At 42.7% G+C, this 19,946-nt stretch overlaps 1 pseudogene; it reads left to right on the top strand.

Moving 5' to 3' along the window:
* Positions 1–240: 240 nt before the first annotated feature.
* Positions 241–791, top strand: LOC121817745 (ferritin light chain-like; annotated as a pseudogene).
* The last annotated feature ends 19,155 nt before the right edge of the window (positions 792–19,946 follow it).

The following is a 19,946-nucleotide window of genomic DNA, read 5'->3' on the forward strand; positions in this document are numbered from 1 at the left end:
TTCAACAGAAGGAATTAAATTTTATAAAGCTTCTATGCTGTGCGTTTGGCAGTCCCTCTTAACTGTCTCTTACTTTAACACTGCTTGGGCAAACAGACCCAGGGATGCCCCTTGTTCCAGCCTCCCATCACCCTTCAACCTTTAATTTGGTTGCAACCTTTGTAATCAGTTACTCAGCTCTCCTGGAACACTTAGACCAGCCAGTGCCATTTTTTGAGCTTAACTCATTACCGATCAACCATGAGCTCCCAGATTCATCAGAATTATTCTACCCGGTGGAGGTCATGGTCAACCACCACCTTGTGGACCTGCATCTGCAAGCCTCCTACACCTACCTCTCTCTGGACTTCTATTTCAACCACAACAATGTGGCTCTGGAGGCATGGGCCATTATTTCCAGGAATTGGCCAAGAAGAAGCACCAGGGCACCACGCATCTCTTGAAAATGCAAAACCAACACGGTGGCTGTGCCTTCTACCAGGACGTGCAGAAGCTATCTCAAGATGACTAGGGTAAAAACCCAGGACATGATGGAGACCACCCTTCTCATGAAGAAGAACCTGGACCAAGCCCTTTTGGATCCTCAAGACGTGGGTTCTTCCTGTGCAGGCTCAACCTCTGTGACTTCCTGGAGAGACGCGCCCTAGATGAGCAAGTAGAACTTAAAGATGGGCGCCACTTGGAACAACCTCCGCAGGCTGGCTGGTCCCCAAGCCAGGCTGCGTGAGTAGCTCTTCCAAAGGTTCACCCTCCAATACAACTACCAGCCTCTGGAGCCCAGCGCCTTTTGAGGAGCACCCCCTAATGTCGGCGGCAGCAGCAGCAGCCCTAATGTCAAGGCTTCTACCTGAAGCCCCTGTGTGCAGCCACTTGGTGGCTTTTTAACATCCTGAAGCCCTCTCTCAAGCCTTGGACCAAATGGAAACAATAAAACTTTTTGCAACAAAAAGAAAAAAAAAAGAGAGCTTCTCTACTTATCTTTGTTACTTTCATCCTCCTACCACTTTGCCAGAGGCATCATAATTAGACCCAATGTCAGTATACTTTTTGTGTGTGCCAATTTTCTTACCACATGCTGATGAAGTAAAACTGAGAAATAAAGTTAATTTTGACCAAAAAAAAAAATCCTTTTTCTAAGCTGGTCAGTTTATTTCCTCCTTTACACATGGTCTAAATAGAGTTGCACCAAAAAATTTAGGTTTCTATTGGCCTTTAACCTAACGCTCAGCCTCACTGCTGCTTCGTTTTGTGGTTTCCTTTGATCGTTCTTTACACGCTTCTTCAGGACATGCATGCTAAGCCTGATGTTCCTTGGTTACTTCAGGCTGATAACTTTTTTGCTCCTCTAATTAATTCTGAAGCACCACATAGGGTTTTGCCTCATGCGGCTGACCTGGCCAGTTGTGTTTATCATTTCCTCCTCTCCTGACAAACTCAGCAGCCTCCACCTAACCTACCTTCAGCCTCCTTGGTGGATCCAAGTGCTGGGTAAGTTGAAAGAATTAGGTCAGAGATTTCCCTTGGAATTCTACAGGCAAGAATACGGGAGAGGGTTGCCATTTCCTTCTCCAGGGGACCTTCCCGACCCAGGGATCGAACCCGCGTCTCTCACATCTCTTGTATTGGCAGGTGGGTTCTTTACTACCAGCGCCATCTGGGAAGCTCAGAACCCAAATAATGACCTCTCAACTTACTGGTTTCTCTGAGCCTGAGTCAGAATCCTCACCATGCCCTCAGGAGTAAGGCGACATCACTTCTAAACATCAGAGGAGTCAGAACTACCTGACTGGACAAGTCTCCATTTTCCTCCCTTACTCTCATTCACCAACCTGGGTGTGGTTCTCTTAGGAAATGTCAGAACTGATTTTGTGTGGCATCTGTAACAGGCAAAGTTTTTTCATCTTCTCCTACTGGCAGAGTTTATAAGATGCTTCTCCAGTGGGTGGATCTGAGACAGACTGGGACCTGGGACCCTTTGCTGCAGTGTTTGCACCTGGACCAACATCTCCAGTAACAAAATACAAAGAAACTACAGGGACTAAAATTAACTGTATACATACACACGCTCAGTTGCTTCAGTCATGTCTGACTCTTTGTGACCCCGTGGACTGTAGCCTACCAGGCTCCTCCATCCATGAGATTCTCCAGGCAAGAATACTGGAGTAGGTCGCCATGCCCTCCTCCAGGGCATCTTCCTGACACAGGGATCAAACCCGAGTCTCTTGCATCTCCTGCATTGGCAGGCAGATTCTTTTACCACTGTGCAGCCTGGGAAGCCCCAAGACCATGGAGATCTTCCTAGAAACAGGAGACGTTGAAGCACCCTTCTCAGAGTAATGGTTTTCAACTGCAGTTATATTGGTTTGGCCAAAAGGTTAGTTTTCCGCAAGTTTTCCCTTCCATAACATGTTACAAACCTTTAGGCCAACCTGATACCACCTTCTGCTGGACACTATGGAAGCTTGCAGGGGTGCTTTTGTTTTTTTCACTGAAGTATAGTTGAATTACAGAATTGTATCACTTTCAGGTCTGCAGCAAGGTGATTCCATTATACATACATTTTCAGATTATTTTCCATGATAGGTTACTATACTAAACATAGTTCCCTGTGCTCTACAGTTAATCCTTATTGCAAATTGGTTCAAGATAATGGATGTGCACTCATTTCCTCCTGCCAGAGCACCAAAATCACAACTAGCTGTTGAACAGGAAGACACTGCTGCTGCTGCTGCTGCTAAGTTGCTTCAGTCGTGACCAACTCTGTGTGACCCCATAGACAGCAGCCCACCAGGCTCCCCCGTCCCTGGGATTCTCCAGGCAAGAACACCGGAGTAGGTTGCCATTTCCTTCTCCAGTGCATGAAAGTGAAAAGTGAAAGTGAAGTCGCTCAGTCGTGTCTGACTCTTAGCGACCCCATGGACTGCAGCCCACCAGGCTCCTCTGTCCATGGGATTTTCCAGGAAAGAGTACTGGAGTGGGGTGCCATTGCCTTCTCCGAGGAAGACGCTAGAACCCACCAAAAAAAAGATACCCACATCTAAGGACAAAAGAGAAGCCGAAATGAAACAGTAGGTAGGAGGGGCATAATCACAATAAAATCAAATCCTATACCTGCTGGGTTGGCAACCCACGGGCAGGAGAACAGTAATATCAAAGAAGTTCTCTCACTGTTGTGAAGGTTATAGGCCCCACATCAGGCTCCCCAGTCCGGGGATCTGGCCAAGAACTGGGAATGCCCAGGGAATCTGACTTTGAAGGCCAGTGGGATTTGATTACAAGACCCTCACAGGACTGGGGGAAACAGAGACTCCACTCTTGGAGGCACAAACAAAACTCTGTGCACCAGGACTCCAGGGAAAGAAACACCAATCCCACAGGAGACAGAGTCAGACCTATCTAGGAGTGTGGGAGGCTCTCCTGCAGAGGTGTGGGTGGGCAATGGCCCACCTCAGGGACAGGGCACTGGCAACAGCAGTCCTGGGAGATACATGCTGGCCTCCAAGTCCTCTTGGAGGTTGCCAATAGCCCCTACCACAGCGCCTGTAGACTCCAGGACTGGTGGCCTCAGGTCAAACAACTGAGGGAAGGGAACACAGCCTCACGATAAACAGACAATTGGATTAAAGTTTTGCTGAGCACAGCCCTGCCCACCAGAGCAAGACCCAATTTTCCCCATAGCCATCCCTCAGGAAGCTTGCACAGGCCTCTTAATCCTCATCTACCAGGAGGCAGACAGAAGTAAACCCTTGTTGCTTATCTATTGTTGCTTATGTAAAGCAGTCTGTGTCTGTTAATCCCATGTTCAGTTGCTAAGTCATGTTGGACTCTCTGGGAGCCCATGGAGAGCTGCACACCAGGCTTCTCTGTCTTCTACTGTCTCCCAGGGTTTGCTTAAATTCTCGTCCATAGAGTCTGTGGTGTTATCTACCTATCTCTGTTAATCCCATACTCCTAATTTATTCCTCCCCCTCTTCTCTCTTTGATAACCATAAATTCATTTTCTATACCTGTGAGTCTGTTTCTGTCTTGTATATAGATTCACGTGTATTCGTTTTTTAGATTCCACATACAAGTGACATCATGCAATACTTGTCTTTCTCTGATTTATTTCACTCAGGATGATAATCTCTAGGTCCATCCATGTTGCTGCAAATGGCAGTATCTTATTGGGCTTCCCTGATGGCTCAGCTGGTAAAGAATCCGCCCGCAATGCAGGAGACCTGGGTTCGATCCCTGGTTTACGAAGATCCCCTGGAGAAGAGAATGGCCACCCACTCCAGTATTCTGGAGAATTCCATGGAACTGCAAGGAGTCAGACACAACTGAGCAACTTTCACTTTCACTTTATTCTTTATTATGGCTGAGTAATGTTCCACTGTGTGAAACTTCTTAAGCCAGCCATCTCCTTTGACTATGACAAAAGTCAGACAGCAATACTGGCATTTAGTGGTGAAGATGGGGATAAGGGAAAGATGTTTTATGACCCACAATGTGAAGAATAGTCTTGCCCAATAAAAAGTTGCTCCATGTCCTGCACTACTTTTAAATGTCCCACAGAATAGCTAGCACAAGTGAAAAATCTGTTTGTAAGCTTCCAGTTCTAGAGTCTAAGTCTATTTTACATTTAAATATAGTGTTTTGCACAGTTTTAATATAAATTGAATTATGCAACGATACAAAGTGAAATAAGGAAACGTGCTCCTCTGATTTGTTGGAAACTTCAGGAGCTCTTGGTTGTCTCATGAAATCATGTTACCAGTAACTGTGCCACTTCTGGTATTTGAATAAGCTCTCTCAACATCACCTTAGAACTGTCCACTAGCAGCAATTCTATGTTTGGGGACATCACAGCATCACCTGGCCACTTCACTCCGCTTTCTGTAGCAGTGGTGCCTATGTGTTTGCATATGAAATATACATTTTATAGTGAATGTCTTCTTCAGATTTTCCCCTTATATTACATTAGAACATCATACTGATTTTTAAAAATATTTTACATGTGGTTAAGCTATATTAGATGTGAATTTTATTTCAGTAAAAGGTAGTGTTATAAAAAACCACCACCTCTGGTGGCTCAGACAGTAAAGAGTCTGCCTACAATGCAAAGGTCCATCTAGTCAAGGCTATGGTTTTTCCATTGGTCATGTATGGATGTGAGAGATGGACTGTGAAGAAAGCTGAGTGATGAAGAATTGATGCTTTTGAACTGTGGTGTTGGAGAAGACTCTTGAGAGTCCCTTGGACTGCAAGGAGAGCCAACCAGTCCATCCTAAAGGAGATCAGTCCTGGGTGTTCTTTGGAAGGAATGAAGCTAAAGCTCATTCCTTCATTTGGCCACCTCATGCGAAGAGTTGACTCATTGGAAAAGACTGATGCTGGGAGGGATTGGGAGTAGGAGGAGAAGGGGACGACAGAGGATGAGATGGCTGGATGGCATCACGGACTCGATGGACGTGAGTCTGAGTGAACTCCGGGAGTTGGTGATGGACAGGGAGGCCTGGCGTGCTGCAATTCATGGGGTCGCAAAGAGTCAGACAGGACTGAGCGACTGAACTGACTGACTGACAATGCGGACTGGGTCGGGAAGATTCCCTGGAGAAGGGAATGGGCTACCCACTCTAGTATTCTTGCCTGTAAAACTCCATGGGCACACACAGCACAAAGGCCAAATAACTGACTGAGGTCACACAACTGTAAGTGATTTGAGCCAAGTCAATCAAATTTGGGAAAGGCTACTCACTCCAGTATTCTGGCTCTGAGAATTCCATGGACTGTATAGTAGTCCATGGAGTCGCAAAGCGTCAGACACGACTGAGCAACTTTCACTCCACTTCACTTCAATCAAATTCCAGTGTCTTTGACTTTGCTGAAGACAGATGGGTCAAAATTCAAAATTGGAGAGTTGGTAAGTAGCCAGGAAAAGCCATGCTCAATTTGGCTGCATTAACTGTGGAAAAGTGAAAGCAAAGAATAAACAGGACACTTGTCACCACCTATTGCCTTCACCCAGACATTCAGACTCTCACTCAAGCACCCACAGCTTCTATCCCACCTCAGGTTTTCAGCAACAGCAATTGAAAAGTAGCTTGTCTGAACTGAAATGTGCTAGACATGTCAGATACATATCAAATTTCTAAGACTGGGCGCAGCAAAAAGGACAGTAAAATATCTCATCAGTTGCTGTTCTTCAGTTACTAAGTCGTGTTCGACTCTCTGCAATCCCATGGACTGCAGTACGCCAGGCTTCCCTGTCCTTCACTATCTCCTGGAGTTTGCTCAAATTCACATCCATTGAGTCGGTGATGCCATCCAACCACCTCATCCTCTGTTGTCCCATTCTCCTCCTGCCTTCAATCTTCCCCAGCATCAGGGTCTTTTCCAATGAGGCAGCTCTTCACATCAGGTGGCCAAAGTATCGAAGCTTCAGCTTCAGCATCAGTCCTTCTGATGAATGTTCAGGGCTGATTTCCTTGAGACCATACATCTCATCAATAATTTTAGGTACATTAAATATATTTATATGTTCTCATGATAATGTTTTTGGATCTACTAGGTAAAAAGTAGATTAAAAGTTATTTCACTTATTCCTTATTATCAAAGTTTCTAATGAGACTATGAAGTTGTCTTAATTATAGTGGCTCACTTAATATTTGCAGTGGACAGAGCTGAGATGGATGACTTTTCTGCTGGGCAGTATCCTTTCCCTGCACCAGAGGAATCTGCAGAAGCTTGGAGTCTAGGGTAGCTCCTTCTGGGAGTGACCACTCAGGCCACCAAAAGCAGCAGGGGAAAAGCATGGGTGCGTGGGGAGGCAAGGTCAGCAGAAGTTCCTGCACATTTTCATTGTGTCCCTTTGGTCACTCCGATCATGGGGACCACATGTTCACTCCCTATTTATTACTATTATCTTTATCCCATATGCTTCTCACAACTGCCAGCACATGGGAGCAGGAGGCAAAATCTGGAACAAAAGCTGTGTTTACATACACATGTAAAGAAAAGTCAAAATATTTGGCATATTACCTAAATATGATATTATTTATATTTACAAACAGCAAAGAAAGTATAGCTGGTAGTTCTGTGGAAACTCAGACAAGTGGCATGAGCTCATCACAGACTGAAAGCCCTAGCAATGGTTTCAATATAAGCGACTGAAAGGCAGGGGAATGATGTCTGTGATCTCACAAGATCAGACAGACCCTCAACTATGTACTGTGATCAAGTACTAATTGCAAAATCCACACAAACACAACGCAGAAAGGAAACTGAATTGAGAGAACTGGACTACAGACATCAAGATTTTACTCACCCTTATTAGCTGACCAAAACATCAAGTTGAGAAAAGAAAAAGCTTATAGACAAAGCATGTGTAGCAGATCAGTGTCTGTTAATAGAATTCGTCATTATTTCTTATATATCCTAACTGTGAAATATGACATACTTTCGGAGAGGGAAAGAGAGACAGGGAGGAATAGAGGAGTTGGGGGAGAAGGAAGGAAGGAAGAGGAGGAGGCAGGAGGGAGGAAGGGAGGCAGAGGGAAACTTCAGCTCAGAATGTCCAAAATGTATCATTGTCTGTTGTGTTTCCTCCCATCACAAGTCATATCCTTTAGAGGAACTCAACACACTTGTCTGATACACAAGACCTGGCCATACCAGAAGAACATAGAAGAGCTTCTCATTATTACATGGACAACACTGTGAAGCCACTATTTTAACTGCTTGGCTCGGGTCTCTGAGCTCATTACTGGGCACATGCCCACGAGGACCATTTGAGAGTCTTCCGCTGAGCCAGCTAAGCTGGCTGAAATCATACAGATTGTTGTTGTTGTTTACTTGATAAGTCGTGGTTGACGCTTTTGCGACCTTGTGGACTGTAGCCCGCCAGCTTCCTCTGTCCATGGGATTTCTCAAGCAAGAATATCAGAGTGGATTGCCATTTTCTTCTCCATTTTCCTAGATCAGGGATCAAACCCACATCTCCTCAATTGACAGGCAGATTTTTAATGCTAGCTATCAGGGAAACATTTTATGATTATAAGAAATCAAACTAAAAATCAGTAAGAAAGATACTGGAAAACTTGCCATATACTTGGAAACCAAGCAACACATTTCTAAATAAGTGTGTCTACCTGACCTGCCTCTTGAGAAATCCATACGCAGGTCAGGAAGCAACAGTTAGAACTGGACATGGAACAACAGACTGGTTCCAAATAGGAAAAAGAGTACGTCAAGGCTGTATATTGTCTCCCTGCTTATTTAACTTATATGCAGAGTACATCATGAGAAACGCTGGGCTGGAAGAAGCACAGGCTGGAATCAAGATTGCCGGGAGAAATATCAATCACCTCAGATATGCAGATGACACCACCCTTATGGCAGAAAGTGAAGAGGAACTAAAAGCCTCTTGATGAAAGTGAAAGAGAAGAGTGAAAAAGTTGGCTTAAAGCTCAACATTCAGAAAACGAAGATCATGGCATCTGGTCCCGTCACTTCATGGGAAATAGATGGTGAAACAGTGGAAACAGTGTCAGACTTTATTTTGGGGGGCTCCAAAATCACTGCAGATGGTGATTGCAGCCATGAAATTAAAAGATGCTTACTCCTTGGAAGGAAAGTTATGAGCAACCTAGATAGCATATTCAAAAGCAGAGACATTACCTTGCTCACTAAGGTGCATCTAGTCAAGGCTATGGTTTTTCCAGTGGTCATGTATGGATGTGAGAGTTGGACTGTGAAAAAGACTGTGCACTGAAGAATTGATGCTTTTGAACTGTGGTGTTGGAGAAGACTTGAGAGTCCCTTGGACTGCAAGGAGATCCAACCAGTCCACTCTAAAGGAGATCAGTCCTGGGTGTTCTTTGGAAGGAATGATGCTAAAGCTGAAACTCCAGTTCTTTGGCCACCTCATGTAAAGAGCTGATTCATTGGAAAAAACCCTGATGCTGGGAGGGATTAGGGGCAGGAGGAGAAGGGTACGACAGAGGATGAGATGGCTGGGTGGCATCACTGACTTGATGTATGTGAGTTTGAGTGAACTCCGGGAGTTGGTGATGGACAGGGAGGCCTGGGGTGCTGTGATTCATGGGGTCGCAAAGAGTCAGACACGACTAAGTGACTGAACTGAACTGAAGGGAAAGTCACAAAGGAAATTAGAAAGTATTTTTAATTGAATTAAATTTAAAATGCAATGTATCGATATCTATGAAATGCAGCTAAAGGAGTGTTTAGAAGGAAATGTATCTCAATAAGTGTTTATATTACAAAAGAGTCTAAAATCAATTATCTAAGCTTCTACCTTAAAGAGATGGAAAAGAAGACGCTGCCGCAGACTAGACTGCGAGGCTCTTCTGTCCATGAAATATCCATGGGCAAATAAAAAGAAATCAAAACCCAAAGAAATCAGAAGGGAGGGAATGATGAAGAGCAGAGCAGAAATCACTGGAATTGTAAGTAAACTAAAAAAGGAGAAAATTGAAGAATCAAAATGTGGGCTTTTCAAGATCAATTTTTACAGCCAGACTGATCACAACAAGAGAAAGAAGGCCCACATTGCCCACATCAGGAATAAAAAGAAAAGACAAAGCTATGGTTCCTACTATGGAGAAGGGAATGGCAACTGACTCCAACATTCTTGCCTGGAGAGTCCCGCGGACAGAGGAGCCTGGCAGGCTACAGTCTGCAGGGATGCAAACAGTCAGACACAACTAAGCGACCAACACTATAGTTCCTACAGACATTAAAAGAATGAAAAAATAGAGCAAATGAATTCTTACAGTAATTACTCCTTTATAACTGTCTCCTTTTCTTTAGCATTTTTAGGGGGAGAGATTCATTCGAGGTGCTGTGTATAAAAGTTAATTGATTTCATTGTGATATATAGTATGTCTCTCTATGAATACACCATAATTTATTTACTTATTTTACTGTAAATTGGCTTTTGTATTGTCTCTATTTGGGAGCTATTGGCATAGCTATAAAATTTGTTATATAAAGATTCTTGTGTATGTCTTTTGGTGCACTTTACAAAGTCAGTTCTGTTAGACACCAGGAGTGGAATTTCTGCATTATTGGCTATGCGTGTGTTTAGTTTTACTACACACTGCTAGAGGATTTTTCAAAGTGAGTGTGAATTTATGCTTCAAACACTAGTTTACAAGTGTTGCTTTAGCTCTTCATTACTTGAAGGACTCATGAATGATTATCTTCATTGTAGTTGACAGTATTTATTCTCATGCAAACCCGTTTCTTATTTCCAAAGCCTACTAACCTTTCCTCAGGCATTAAGTCAGGCAAAGTGTCCTGGAGTGACCTCGTGTGTGGGGACACGACCGGAAGATGTAATAAGCTTAAACTGTTCTCTGAATACATTCTCACTGGGCTTGAAGCAGGGAAGACAGAGCCCCATTCTTCTGTTTAGAGGGGTGGAACTCACAGCATGACGACAGCTATCTTTCTTTTCTAAACTGCAGTGAAATTGGACTTCTCTGGCAGTCCAGTGGTTAAGACGCTAGAGACAGCAGAGGGCACAGGTTTGATCCCTGATTGGGGAACTAAGATCCCTCGTGCGATGCAGTGCAGCCAATAAATAAATAAAGTATGAAAAAAAAACACAGTAATCTTTTAAAAGGATAAAATAAAATTTTAAAAATATATAACACAAAGCTATTTTAACCATTTTTAAGCATACAATTCAGTGGGATTAATCACATTAGCAATGTTATTCAGCTATCATCACTCTCAATTTCCACAACTTTTTCATCATCCCAAAGAGAAACTCCACACCCACGAAACGATAACTCCCACAACCCTCTCCCCCATCCCTGGAAAGCACCATTCTATTCTCTGTTTCTGTATCCACAGCTTTCTCTTAAATGTTACCACCAAATCTCCTCTCTACATTAAAGCAGCTGAACTTTCTATGCCGTTGTAATATGTACAATGCCAAAGAATCATAAAACACAGTTCCGAATACTTCCTCTGAGAATTCTTGGTCTGACTCCCACACTCTGGAATTTCATTCTTTGCATAAGTTGATGGCTCAGTCAAAATTTCTCCATGAAAATCGCATTACTTTAGTGAACTACTGACTATCCCTTTAATCCTCCTGCGTCTCTGACTGTATTTTTGTACTGTCCTTCCAAAGAGTCAGAAATTTTTTCACAGAAGAGTCTCCATGAGTTCTACTTGCCATAACGTGGCTGACGATTGAACTCTCTGCTTTGGCTTTGGCAATTCAAGAAGCAGAATATTTCCTAATTTGGGAAATGTGGGTTTAATAGATCCTACAGTGCATCAGCTGGAATGGGATGAATTTAGCTACTACCGTGGGAGTTCCCCAATAACTCAGCATTTCTATAAATGTATCATCCTTGCAAAAGGATGTTCTGACATGTTTGCACAGCACTTTTGGCCTCTCCAGCAAATTGAAGATAATGGAAACCGGTAGTAAAGTGTTAGAAATTGTCTCCTTTGGTGATACTTGGAGGAATCGCCCATAAATTGTGATCTATTAGCTGTACAAGTTCTTTTGAAATCTCCTTAGGAACAAAAGAGATCCTTCATCTCTCAAATGACATCCAACCTGGATAAAGAGTGTTTTTCCTCCCAATAGAATGAGCGCCTGCCTCATATGAAGAAGTGTATATATGTATTTTAGTAACGAATCTTCCCTAAATTGCTGTCATTTCGCTTTGCCAGCACTGTACACCAGAACTTACACTGGAAAGGACCTCAAGAAATCTTTCATTCATCATCATTTCAGAGGAAGCTGCCCAAACTGGCAGTAGGACTCTTTCTGCCAACTGTGTCATAGTAGCAATGATCCCACAGACCAGCGAGCATCTTAACAAAGGGCAAGCCTTCCTCACCTACAGAAAGCTGCCCTGGCTAACAATCTTCCCATTTACACTCCATATAAGAAGTCCCAAACTTGTCCCCTTAAGGGCCAGAGAGTAAACATTTCATATTTTCCAGGCCTCCTAGTCTCTGCCACAAATATTCAACTCTGCCATTGTAGTGCAAAAGCAGACTATATGGAAACAAGGACTTTGTCACAATAAAACTTTTATTTGCGCAAACCAGCAGGGGGTGCCATCTGGCCCACCATCAGTAGTATGCCAACAACTGCCTACATAGACCTGAATTCTAAATCAGTTATTATGCCTTTGCATTAAAAACTGTCCTTGGCTGGACTTCCCTGGTTGTGCAGTGGAAAAGAATCCACCTGCAGGGGACACAGGTTCAATCCCTGATCCAGGAAGATTCCACATGCTGTGGAGCAGCTGTACCGGTGGGCCACAACTACTGAAGCCTATGTGCCTAGAGCTCGTGCTCTGCAACAGTGAGAAGCCACCACAATGACAAGCCTGCGCACCCCAGCTATAGAACAGCCCCCACTCTCTGCTACTAGAGAAGGCCCACGAGCAGCAACAAAGACCCCACGCAGCCAAAAACAGATGAATAAAAGAATAGAATAAATAAAGCAGCGTATACACGTAAAAAAACAACAAAAAATTGTGCTTGGCCTTAGAAGTTAACTAAGTCTATATTATTATCAAAAATTCCTTATTTTTAAGGAATTTAAATATATGTATAGCAGACCCCAAACCGTATCTTTTCAGCTTGGGTTCTCCTAAACCTGCTTCGGTTGCTGGCCAATTAATTTATGACAAAGGAGTCCACAGTATACAGTGGGGAAAGAACTAGCCTGTTCAATAAATGGTGTTGGAAAAGTCACCAATATTTAATAAGGATTTAACACCTAATATATGAATGGATCCTAAAGTGTGTGTGTGTGTGTGTGTGCATGTGTGTATATACACACACACACCCCATCCTTTGGAATATCACAGCTTAGGGTGGAACCATAAGGAAACAGGCAAATATGAATTCAGATCCCCACTGTGCTTCTCTGCCATCTGAGTGAGCTTGGATGAGGTACCTCAATTCTGTAGTTTCTTCATCTGAGAAATGGGGACAGTGTTACCTACATCCTGTGTCTCTATGCAGGTCAATGAGATTGTGTACATAAAGCCCCATGCAGTACCGGAACGCAGAAGGCCCTCAGAAATCAACTTCTTTCCCTGCTTTCTTCTTAGAAGGTCAGGACATAAAGAACTAACACCACAAATTCATTTCAGACATGTACTCAAACCAATGAATACAGAGTTCCAAAGAATAGCAAGGAGAAATAGGAAAGCCTTCCTCAGCAATCAGTGCAAAGAAATAGAGGAAAACAATAGAACAGGAAAGACTACAGATCTCTTCAAGAAAGTTAGAGATACCAGGGGAACATTTCATGCAAAGATGGGCTCGATAAAGGACAGAAATGGTCTGGACCTAACAAAGCAGAAGATATTAAGAAGAGGTGGCAAGAATACACAGAAGAACTATAAACAAAAGATCTTCATGATCCAGTTAATCACGGTGGTGTGATCACTCACCTAGAGCCAGACATCCTGGAATGTGAAGTCAAGTGGGCCTTAGGAAGCATCACTATGAACAAAGCTAGTGGAGGTGATGGAATTCCTATAGAGCTATTTCAAATCCTGAAAGATGATGCTGTGAAAGTGCTGCACTCAATATGCCAGCAAATTTGGAAAACTCAGCAGTGGACACAGGACTGGAAAAGGGCAGTTTTCATTCCAATCCCAAAGAAAGGCAATGCCAAAGAATGCTCAAACTACCACACAATTGCACTCATCTCACATGCTAGTAAAGTAATGCTCAAAATTCTCCAAGCCAGGCTTCAGCAATACATGAACCATAAACTTCCAGATGTTCAAGGTGGTTTTAGAAAAGGCAGAGGAACCAGAGGTCAAATTGCCAACATACGCTGGATCATGGAAAAAGGAAGAGAGTTCCAGAAAAACATCTATTTCTCTTTTATTGACTATGCCAAAACCTTTGACTGTGTGGATCACAATAAAGTGTGCAAAATTCTGAAAGAGATGGGAATACCAGACCACCTGACCTGCCTCTTGAGAAACCTGTATGCAGATCAGGGAGCAACAGTTAGAACTGGACATGGAACAACAGACTGGTTCCAAATAGAAAAAGGAGTACGTCAAGGCTGTATATTGTCACCCTGCTTATTTAACTTACATGCAGAGTATACCATGAGAAACGCTGGGCTGGATAAAGCATAAGCTGGAATAAAGATTGCCGAAAGAAATATCAATCACCTCAGATATGCAGATGACACCACCCTTATAGCGGAAAGTGAAGAAGAACTAACGAGCCTCTTGATGAAAGTGAAAGAGGAGAGTGAAAAAGTTGGCTTAAAGCTCAACATTCAGAAAACGAAGATCATGGTATCTGATCCCATCACTTCATGGGAAATCAATGGGGAAACAAGGGAAACAGTGGCTGACTTTATTTTCTGGGCTCCAAAATCACTGCAGATGGTGACTGCAGCCATGAAATTAAAAGATGCTTACTCCTTGGAAGGAAAGTTATGACCAACCTAGACAGCATATTAAAAAGCAGAGACATTACTTTGCCAACAAAGGTCCATCTAGTCAAGGCTATGGTTTCTCCAGTGGTCACGTATGGATGTGAGAGTTGGACTATAAAGAAAGCTGAGCACTGAAGAATTGATGCTTTTGAACTGTGGTGTTGGAGAAGACTCTTGAGAGTCCCTTGGACTGCAAGGAGATCCAACCAGTCCATCCTAAAGGAGATCAGTCCTGGGTGTTCATTGGAAGGACTAATGCTGAAGCTGAAACTCCAATACTTTGGCCACCTGATGGGAAGAGCTGACTCATTTGAAAAGACCCTGATGCTGGGAAACATTGAGGGCAGGAGGAGAAAGGGACAACAGAAGATGAAATGGTTGGATGGCATCACTGACTCAATGGACATGGGTTTGGGTGGACTCTGGGAGTTGGTGATGGACAGGGAGGCCTGGCTTGCTGCGGTTCATGAGGTCACAAAGAGTCGGACACGACTGAGTGACTGAACTGAACTCAAACCAAAACACACATGGTCTTTATCCTGTGGGATTATAGATTATATAAGCAGAAAGGGTCTGATTGATCAGGAATGAGTGTGTACAGAATATGAGGCACCTTCACTATGCTCAGAACAGAGAACCTCTGAACTCACAGAAGCACCTACTATAAAAGCTCTCGGCCTTCCTTGATGTAAAGATATCCTAGAACTTACCTTTTCAAAAATTATTTTCCAACATGCTTGCCCACATTCAAGGAGTATTTTGCTTCATTTTTGTTGTAAAGTTGGATCAATAATGGGTTGGCATAGTGAGTGCTTGCAATTGTCCACCCTTCGAGGCTGATTTCATCAAGAATATCTGGGTCCCTGGAGACTCAGACTGAGGCAAGCACCTATTTACTCCTCTGCCCTCAACATTCTTATGCTCTTCTGCACAGGACTTCCCTAACTCACAAACCAAGGGGAAATTACATGCTGAATTGTGATGACATATAAGACATATCACAAATCAATATAGTGGTTCCAATGTCCACAACAGTTACATTTCTTCCTCCTTCACACCAGATATTACAGTTGTAAATCTTTTCCCTTTAGAAAATTACAAGTTTTCTCATGTCCTACCAGGCAAGATAGCATCTCTGTTGCCTTCTTCCAAGCCTTGCCTTTATCTCTCTAGACTCCAAAGAGAAATGGGATATTTCCTGCCATGTCAGTAAATAAGGATGTCATAGTCATCAGTGATTACAGCCTTCCAAGCGTGAGCCGGTGAGCCCTGAGTGAACTCAGGATGTGAAAACACAGGATCCTAGCCTCAGAGAGCTGAGGCGCCTATCAAAGGAATGATTTCAGTGAGCCCAGACTCCTGCATCTTCCCATATATAGAAAAGTGCTAAATTCGTTAACTTGGGATATCTGGTTTTGTTTAATTAACAATAATCTTTTGACATTCAAACTAATTGTTGCAAAATTTCTATAACCTGGATCCTCCCTTCGGCGCCTCAGAGCAGTTCTCTCAGGGCTACTTGAGATGTTATTTCCTGGACTTGAATCCCTTAAAAATTCCACCAAATAAAACATGATTCTCAACTTTTAGGTTGTATTTTTTCAGTTGACACCAATATTAACACAAGTATTACAGAAGCCTCTGTGCATACTCTCCTGTTGCTGGATACACCCTCCAAGATATCTCCATACTAATCTTACCCACTAAACGAAACCCACTCTAATATACTGGCGTCAACAAAAAAAAAAAATCCTCATGGTTGCAGGAAGAATTAGCTCTACCATTCTGCATTTTAAATGTTTAGAATAACTAAAGCAAATTTTTGAGAGTCCCGGTTCCACAACTAAGAAGTCAGCAGATTGAGAAGGCACAAGTAATCTGATAAAGTTTCATTTCAAGCAAAGATGCACTTCTCAGGGCTTAGATTTGGAGAAGAAAACTGGGCCACATAGGGGAAAAATATATTCTAATTGTAAAATCACCATTATTGAGCTTTATGAAACTCTGGAAACTTCATATAATAGGATAGCGAATTGCTTAAAAATAAGGGCTTTTTTCACTCACTAGCTAGGTGACCTGAGGACATTGCTTTATCTCCCTGAGTCCCAGTTACCCTGCCAACAAAATAAAATGGTAATAACATTATTTACCTCATACACTTATCGGGAGGATTGAATGAGCTAATGCATATATAGCCACTCAAGTGACAAGGACAAATGTGTTCCGGCCTAAGCGTGCCCGTGTTTTCTTCCACTAAATCCTTCAGAAGAAAAGGAGGGTTTTCCTTCTCTTTTCTTTGCTTTCTTTCCTTTTTCCTTCCCTCCTTTTCTTCCCTCACTTACCCTTGAAAGGCTTCTGTCTTTGCTGACTTCATTCCCAAATTTTTGAGATACAGATTCAAGAGCAGGGGGAAGTCACAGAGGTAGAGAAAAAGTGGGAGAGAAATAAACAGATGAACCTGCCCAGACTTAAGGGAGAGTGAGAGGCAGCTGTGAGAGACACACTGGAGCAAGTGGAATACGGGATGTTTCAGGAGAGGAAGGGTCTTTGGAGATGTGTTGAGATACGTGCTGCTATGGTTTGCATGTTGAATACCCTCTAAGGATAATGACATTTCTTTTTATTACCTTGGGTTGCTGTTAGGGCTTGGGTTTTTTCCCCCTTTATTTTTAAACTTTTTGTTGGAGTATAATTGCTTTTCACTGTTGTGTTAGTTTCTGCTATACAGCAAAGTGAATCAGTTATATGGATACATCAGTTCAGTTCAGTCGCTCAGTCGAGTCCGACTCTTTGCAACCTCATGAATCGCAGCACGGCAGGCCCCCCTGTCCATCACCAACTCCCAGAGTTCACTCAGACTCACGTCCATCGAGTCCGTGATGCCATCCAGCCATCTCATCCTCTGTCATCCCCTTCTCCTCCTGTCCCCAGTCCCTCCCAGCATCAGAGTCTTTTCCAATGAGTCAACTCTTCGCATGAGGTGGCCAAAGTACTGGAGTTTCAGGTTTAGCATCATTCCTTCCAACACATATCCTCTCTTTTTGGATTTCCTTCCCATTTAGGTCACCACAGAGCACTGAATAAGAGTTCTCTGGGCTATACAGTAAGTTCTCAGTAGTTACCTATTTTATACGTAGAATCAATATAAGTCAATCCTGATCTCCCAGTTCATCCCACCCTCCCTTTCCCCCTTGGCATCCAAATGTTTGTGCTCTACATCTCTGTATTTCTGCTTTGTAAATAGGATCATATATACCAGTCTTTTTCAGACTCCACATATAGGCGCTGATACACAATATTTGTCTTTCTCTGCTAGGGGCTTCTTTGATTGTGACTCCGCACATTCCTAGGCCACATAGGAGTCTAGCTTATGTGTGTGACCGTCACGGTGGTGGCAATGAAGACGATGATGACTGTACGACGCTCTTCTCGTATGCAGATGTGTGCTGCAGCGATGGTCACTACTCTTCCGTGGAAACGGGATGCTGTTCTGAAGTCAAAGTTTACTCAAAGAAGAGAGCATGAAAAAGAATATTCTGGGTCCTACATGGGAAACTGATGCTATTTCTTTGAAGAATTATAAGCAAAATGTTAAGAAACTTCTAAATATTTGCCACAATTATTTATCTAAAACCCCCAAATCAGACCACAAAAGCTAGCCAGAGGCTCCTAAAAAATTCTGACATATAAGAAAATATACTGGGCAATACAGAATAGAGGAAGACAAAATCAGATTGAGCAACAATAGATAGCAATCAGCATTGACAAGAAGAAATTCTTGGTTCTCAGTTTCCACATTTGTAAGACAAAAAGGGTAAAAGAGATCATGCTGCCCTACTAACCATTACGGTCCCATGAGCTGCGTTTGAGATGAAAATGATTGGGCTTCCCTGATGGCTCAGGTGGTAAAGAATCCACCTGCAATGCAGGAGACCTCGGTTCGATTCCTGGGTCAGGAAGATCTCCTGGAGAAGGGATAGGCTACCCACTCCAGCATTCTTGGGCTTCTCTTGTAGCTCAGCTGGTAAACAATCTGCCATCCCTGTCTTGGGAAGATACCCTGGAGAACGGAGATGCTACCCACTCCAGTATTCTGGCCTGGAGAATTCCATGGACTGTATAGTCCGTGGGGTCACAAAGAGTCGGACATGACTGAGTGACTTTCACTTTCGAGCTGTAAGGGCTCCAATTCTTCACCCTAACTTCAATCAAAGACACATACCCTCAGAACCTTACTTAACTGAAGATAACATTACATTTGGATTCTTTTTTTAAAAAAAGAATTATCTGGCTTACTTTTTTTTTTTTCAATATTAAATTAGCAAGTTTACTCCCTGCTGGATCTAAAACATTCCCAGACCTACATATGTTTTTTAAAATGCTATAAACAATATTTCCCATCTAAAGTGTGTGCAAATGGATTTTATCAGTGATTCACTCAATGTTTACAGAATGTGATTTTATTAAAGAATACTATTTTATGGGACAGTTCATTTTAAATCAATTAAGCATTCAACTGTAGAATTTTAAAAGAGAAGAGCAAAGCAAGAGCAATGACATCAATAGATAGAAAAGAAATGAATTCATGTGATCAAGGTAAAATTCTTATCACAATGCCTGACACAGAGAAAGTAATTACACCTCTAGCCAAATAAAGATAAAAGATTAATTCATAAATTAAAAAGCGAAAAAGAAAAAGTAGCAATTCATCCAAAAGCAGGGTCTAGAAAGGAATTGTGTGGGGTGTGGAGAAGTAGGGTTGCTGCTGCTTAGTTGCTAAGTGGTGTCCAACTCTACTGCAACCCCATGGACTGCAGCCCACCAGGCTCCTCCGTCCATGGGATTTTCCAGGCAAGAATACTGGAGTGGGTATTCTCCAGAGGACCTTCCCAACCCAGGGATTGAACCCACATCTCCTTCACTGGGAGGCAGATTCTTTACCACTAAGCCATCAGGGAAGCTCGAGAAGTAGGGTAGGAGACCCTAATACAGACCAAACATGCCAGATCTGATCAAGGAAAAATAAAATCGCAATCTAAGTAAATATCATTAGAAAGAAAATGACACAAATGATCTAAAGAGATTGAGAATTATCATCACCTTTAAACAAGGTGAGAGCATTTATCTAAACTAAGAAAAGCACAGAGCAACTTGAGGATTCAACGTTTCTGAGTGTTCCTTATTTGCTATTGGTCATGAGGACGGAACGTGTGGAGTAGATTATGAAGATTCTGCAGGCACTTGAGTAGTCTTGCTAAGCGGTATTTGCTTCAACTAGAAAAAGCCATAGCTCTTATTTCTGAAGGTTTAGAAGGCCCGGGAAATTCAATATATTTGAGTGTACACAAAGGTCTAGATCCCACATACAAATATTCTATTCTTGCCAAATCAGGGCCCTGACTTTGTCGCAACAGATGTGGGAAGGTTAAAAATTCAAATTTTCTGGGACTTCTGAAACTCTTACAATCCAAACACACACACCACACAA

This window comes from Ovis aries, chromosome 23, assembly GCF_016772045.2.
Source record: "Ovis aries strain OAR_USU_Benz2616 breed Rambouillet chromosome 23, ARS-UI_Ramb_v3.0, whole genome shotgun sequence".
In the NCBI taxonomy this organism is placed as follows: Eukaryota; Metazoa; Chordata; class Mammalia; order Artiodactyla; family Bovidae; genus Ovis; species Ovis aries.